The sequence below is a fragment of the Dipodomys merriami genome, unplaced genomic scaffold (assembly GCF_024711535.1).
Source record: "Dipodomys merriami isolate MVZ:Mamm:240054 unplaced genomic scaffold, mDipMer1.0.p SCAF_63, whole genome shotgun sequence".
NCBI classification, from domain to species: domain Eukaryota; kingdom Metazoa; phylum Chordata; class Mammalia; order Rodentia; family Heteromyidae; genus Dipodomys; species Dipodomys merriami.
Genome location: NW_027206213.1, coordinates 3621401 through 3627400, shown reverse-complemented (window position 1 = coordinate 3627400; position 6000 = coordinate 3621401). Strand labels below are relative to the sequence as shown.

The window sequence follows — 6000 nt, the reverse complement described above, 5'->3', positions numbered from 1 at the left end:
AGATTCTCATGGACTTTCTTGCCCCAGCTGGCTTTGAACCACGATCCTCAGTTCTCAGCCGCCTGAGTAGCTAGGATCACAGGCATGAGCCACGGGCACCTGGCATTATTATTATTATTATTATTATTATTATTATTATTATTATTATTATTATTATTATTATTACGGATTTTGGATAAGGACAATAGCAACCTTTGTATCTCTGGTTTGATGTAGAATACAAGGAGCATACCATGAGGATAAGGGTGATTTCCTTTTCTTTTCACAAGTTGGACAGAGAAGCCATGGAAAAGTGATTTGCACTAGATTCCCAAACTCTAAATGTAAGAGACAGGACTCATCCAGTTCTATGCTGATCTCCTACTAGACTACAGAGAAACATTTTCTCTATTGCCTGACTTTTCCTTCAGGTACATTTTGGTTCCATCCTCTCCTTCATCCTACTACCACAAATACTGTTGAAATTTCCATGTTGGATTCTAGTAGGTTTGTCAATTAATTCTTGTGATATTGAAACTTTCTATGTATTTTGTTTCAATACTTCCCTAAGCCTTGCATATTCACTGAATTTTTCTTTATGCCTGGCATAAATATATCTTGTTCAGCTTGTCTTTAGATATCCTTATATTTTGTGCTTATTTGGGTGAACTCATTTTTCTCATTTCCCCCAGCTGATAATTACTGACAAAGAAGAAAACTATTTATTTTTAATACCATTGTTTTTTTATTACTATGTATGAGCAGTTATTGAACTAAATTCTGTTTTAAGTAATCATTTTTTTCTTCAATAGATTCTCTTAGGTTTTATAGGCAAAAAATTATATACTTTTGAAATAATAATCAATTTTTATCATTTCTAATAATCTAAACTATTTTCTTATTGCCTTGGCATGGATGCGTTTGTAGAATCCAAGACAATAACAAGACAATAAAGCAGTTGGCTTAGGCTTACTTTTTATTGGTACAAATAAGTAGACTCTGAAAATTAATCCACATGGATAAAGTTCAGCTTCATGTCTCATGTCTGTGCCTATAAGAAGAACTTTTGAAGGGTTGGTTTGCTCTGATTTCTTTATGTATAACTGGAATAGAAAAGTTTATTCATCATTAAATAGGCAACAAAAAGAATATAATTTCTACATCTCAGTATCCAGCATTTGCTGGCTTGATTTCAGAAAAGCAAATAAAACCTATTCCTAGAAAATCAAAATAAAGTTCATTAAACCACAATGAATGGACTGACCGAAAATAACAAGCAATAAATATGAGCCAACCTACTTCTTTTGACATTAATCGTAATTGATGAACTTTTTATAAGTACAGTGAAAAAAAGCATGATTATACAGATTTTTGTTTCCTTTGTTCCTTGGGAATAGAAATATGATTGTAATTTTAAAAGAGAATCATTTCTGTTGATAAGAAATATTCAAATTTGTATGTACTTCCATCAAAATGGACTTTAAGACTTCAAGAAAATATCAGAGTTTAAATGAAGAAGCAGTCCTGGAGAGCTGAATTATTTTTCAGGGGTTCATATATACAACAAAGGGAGAGGAATAGATGTGTTTCTTGACTCTCTAAATGCATTTATGTTTGGACAATTTCTAACACCTGACCTGTAGATAATTACCATTTTTATTTGAAATACTCTTAGTTGTTTTAGTGGTACTGACAATACCATCTTTTGGCGATATTGGGATTCACACTCCAGGCCTGTACTCCACTAGGCTGGCAGGCATTCTGATACTTGAGCTCTGTCTGTCTCCAGCTCATTCTGCTTTTGATGATATCTTTTGAATAGGGATTAGCCATTTTACCAAGGCTGGACTTGACCCTGATCTTCTTGTTTATGCTGCCTGTGTAACTGAGATGATAAGTGTATGCAACCATGCTCAACTCTTTATTAGCCCTTTTCAAACTGACCATGAATGGTGAGCCTCCATATCTCTGCTTTTTGTGTAGCTTGGATTGCAGGTATGAGCCTGCTGTACCTGGCCTAGCTCATTGTTCTTTGACTGAACTTTTAAGATCTCTCTGGCCTGGCGCTGGTGGCTCACGCCTGTAATCCTAGCTACTCAGGAGGCTGAGATCTGAGGATCGAGGTTCAAAGCCAGCCCGGGCAGGAAAGACCGTGAGACTCCTATCTCCAATAAACCACCAGAAAACCGGAAGTGGCGCTGTAGCTCAAGTGGTAGAGCGCTGGCCTTGAGCTGAAGAGCTGAGGGACAGCGCCCAGGCCCGGAGTTCAAGCCCCATGACCGACAAAAAAAAAAAAGATCTCTCTGGTCATTCTTCTAGGAATGAATATCAACTTATCTTTTCCAAATCATAGAGGTCTATACCTAGCTTTCTTGAGGGTGAAGATGAAGTAAAGGTCATCATTCATCTTTTACACATGGAAAAGTATAATGCCAGAAGACACAGGTGGGCCATTTCTTCTTTCTTATCTTTAGTAACAGTAGAGTTAGAAAAAATAATTATTAGTCATCTCCAGAAATTCCTAATTAATATCTGAGAAACCTAAAACTTTACACTTCTACCTTGTTAGATGTAAAATTAACTGCCAGACATTTTTTTTGTGTGTGGGGGGGTCCGGTCATGGGGCCTGAACTCTGGGCCTGGGCACTGTCCCTCAGCTCTTCAGCTCAAGGCTAGCACTCTACCACTTGAGCTACAGTGCCACTTCCGGCTTTTTTCTTTTTGCTTATGTGGCGCTGAGGAATCGAACCCAGGACCTCATGCATGCAAGGCAAGCGCTCTACCACTGAGCCACCTTCCCAGCCCCCCAGACAATTTTTTGAAAAATAATCTTTCTATAACACATTATTGGTGGGATCAATCCATACTCATCACAGTGTTCCATGGGCTTTTTGTTCCTCCTCCACTATGCAGGTTGTAAGGCTAAAAATAACCTGGCTAGACTCCGTTGCAATGAGGATATGGATATAGAAGGCGATTCAGTTCTGCTAGTCAAAGCCAATCCCATTTGTAATTTGAAGACATTAAAGGAGATAGACAAACCTTCTGGGATCTTCTGGGTAGGAAGGAGTTTTATCCAGAAAATTTCCTGAATACCAGAATGAGATCCAGACAATCAAGCTAGGATATTTTATTTCTCCATGTGGGGACCACTCTCCATCATTCAGGGGTCAAAGAGTGGCCCCAAATTCGAATAAGTCAGGGAATATAAAGACAAAAACCACAGAGGCCACTCACAAGTAGTGGTCAGTGGTAATTTTGCAATCAGCAAGAAAGCAAGTTACAAAAGCAGAACTAGTAGTCTAGCAGTAATCATAAATGGTGATTATAATTTCAATAATCAATCAATGCAAAGTTCTCATTCTAGATCTTCTCTTTGTTCCCAGTTTTGGGTTTAACTGATATTGACCAGAGCATACTGTAAACTCTCCCTAGTTTTTATCTATTATCAAATCTTAGTAACCCTTTATTTAACCCCTCATTTACTCAAACCTTTATCTCTAGGTTTTTGATTAACCTGGAGGATTTCTTCTAAAGGGAGATCCTACCATTCAAGTTTGGCCTTATTCTTATTAACCAATAAAACCTAACTGCAAAGGGTCAAGTTTCATGTTTTAGTATATTTGCTGAGCAAGCATAATCACAGAAACAGACATTGGGACATTGGTGGTTAGCCTTGCAGAACGTTGGCCCTATTTTTACTAGCTTTGCATTTCTCAGCAAATGTCAAGCCACAGGTTTGTTCCCCTTTCTGAAGTTTGCATTTAATTATTTTGTAGGTCCTGGGACTTAATTATTCCAGTTAAATTTCCTTCTTCCCTAGTCTAACATCTTACCTGCTTAATTTGACCTGGTCCTAACAGAAGGCTTCTTCTGAGTAGTGGCAGAGTTCTTGGAGTCCAGTATCCAGGGTAGACAATGCCTAAAGATAGGCAGTGTTCTCTCACTGAAAAAGAAGCAGTCCTGGAGAGAGAGAAGGGGGAAGGAGGGAAGGTATATATACATATATATGTTCATATAATGTATATATGGTCTTTCAATATTCTTAACATCTATTTCTGCTTAAGCTATCTAGATTTGACTCTCCTGATTGTAACTAAGAACTAAAATTAATGTAAGTATAATAAGAATAATAGCTAACATTGTATTTTATAATTCATAACTATCCTGTACACAAAATAGTGGGCAAGTGGTAATATATCTGGTAAAATTTGTAATAGGCAGTATTCCAAACACTTTACATTGATTTGTCAAATTTTGGCCTTCATCCTTAGGGTTTGTTACTATTAATATGTGTGTATGTGTGTATGCATGTGTGTGTGTGTGTGTGTGTGTGTGTGTGCACGTGTGTCATCCTAGCACTTGAACACAGGGCATGGGCACTGTTATTGAGCTTTTTTTGCTCAAGACTATCACTCTACTACTTGAGCCACAGCCTCATTCCTGGCCTTTTGGTGATTAATTGGAGATAAGAGTCTCATAGATTTTCCTACCCAGGTTGGCTTTGAACTGCAATTCTCAGATTTCAGCCTCCTGAACAGCTAGGGTTATAGCTGGTACTTGGCTGTTACTATTAAGCTTTTTTATTAAAGACAAACATGTACAAGTGTAAAGATAAGGATGTTAAAGGTCACACAACAAACAAGAGGAAATAGAATTCTGTGTGTGTGTGTGTGTGTGTGTGTGTGTGTGTGTGTGTGTGTGTGTGTGCCATTACTGGGGCTTGAACTCGGGGTCCCATGCCTTTGCTTGCTTTTTCATTCAAGGTTGGCACTCTACCACTTGAGCATAAGCTCTACTTCTGGTGTTTTGCTAGTTTGTTGGACATAAGAATTTATGTTTTTATGAGTTTATCTGCCTAGTCTGGCTTTGAATTGCGATCCTCAGATCTCAGCTAGAATTATGTGAGCCACCAGTCCCAGAGGGACTCTGCTACCTGTCAACCACAATAGGTATTATTACCATTTTACAGAATCATGAATGAGTTACATTCAGAGTTCAGTGGCATTGGTTATTCATCTGGTAAGTGACAGGGCACAAGTAGACCCAAGATTTCTAGATTCTACATCTTGAAGTCTTCCTGCTCTGCCCCATTGGTGGTCAGAATTGCAGTCTATTATTTGTCTATTTAGTTACTCATATTATCAAATATTTATGAATCTGTCTATTGATTTAGCTGTATTATTCCTTTGAAAGTACTCTGGTCCTTTCTATTTGTAGAAGAATATAGAACTTGTGGTCCCAGGGCCTCCTGCTATAATGTGCTGAGACCCATACTTCATTTCCTTTGGGGTCCTGTGGAGGTGTAGCCTGGGCCATAAAAAATACCACCTCTGCTCGTATCTCATGATTTTTGCAAATTAATGATCTAAGTAAAATGGAACATTGCCTTTAAAAGTATGCAATAAAATAATAATAAATGGCAGGCTGAAGATCATAATGGAAAAACAATTGTTTGGAATATTTTGCTATGGTACAGTCCCTCACTCTGAGTGCATTAGGTGGCTCTGGATAGGTCTTTTATTTTATTTTGGGGGGGATGATTTCCATGTTCAATGCCTCAAGTCTTTACACATGGCTGGGTACAGAATAAGAATTGCTTGTGAAGTCAGAAAAAGCTTAAACTTAAAGCCTGCCAATAGGCATATCAATTAGACAGTGACCCAGAAATTCTTGGAAGAATGATTTCTGAGCTCTCTTCTATCTTCATAAGGGCCCCTTTCCTTTCTTCTTCCCTTCCATGATTCCTTGGTTAAAAAGCTAAAGGAGCTGGGATTTTTGCCAAGGAGGGTTTAGGAAAACAAAAGTTAACTGCTGTAGCTTTGAGAAATAAATTACTCCACAAGGCAAAATCGGGGAGAAATATCAAAGATCTTGGGAGAAAAATGAAGCTACAGTTTCAATTATAACTGTTACCAGGTTTACATCCAACTTTGGGCCAAAGTGTCAACCAGACAGATGTTCTTGCAATTTGGTTTCCATAATAAATGTTGTACTTGTGAAAATATTTTAATGACATCT

The 6000-nt window shown here is 37.8% G+C and overlaps 1 long non-coding RNA gene across 2 annotated transcripts in view; it reads right to left on the bottom strand.

Moving 5' to 3' along the window:
* Positions 1-942: 942 nt before the first annotated feature.
* LOC138815182 (uncharacterized) overlaps positions 943-6000 on the bottom strand; it is a 55031-nt gene continuing 49973 nt past the window's right edge. For both annotated transcript variants that reach the window (XR_011368199.1, XR_011368200.1), the window contains exons 4-5: positions 3816-3942; positions 943-1082 (exon numbers count right to left, since the gene is read on the bottom strand). This is a non-coding gene — a long non-coding RNA (uncharacterized lncRNA). The remainder of the gene's footprint in view (positions 1083-3815; positions 3943-6000) is intronic.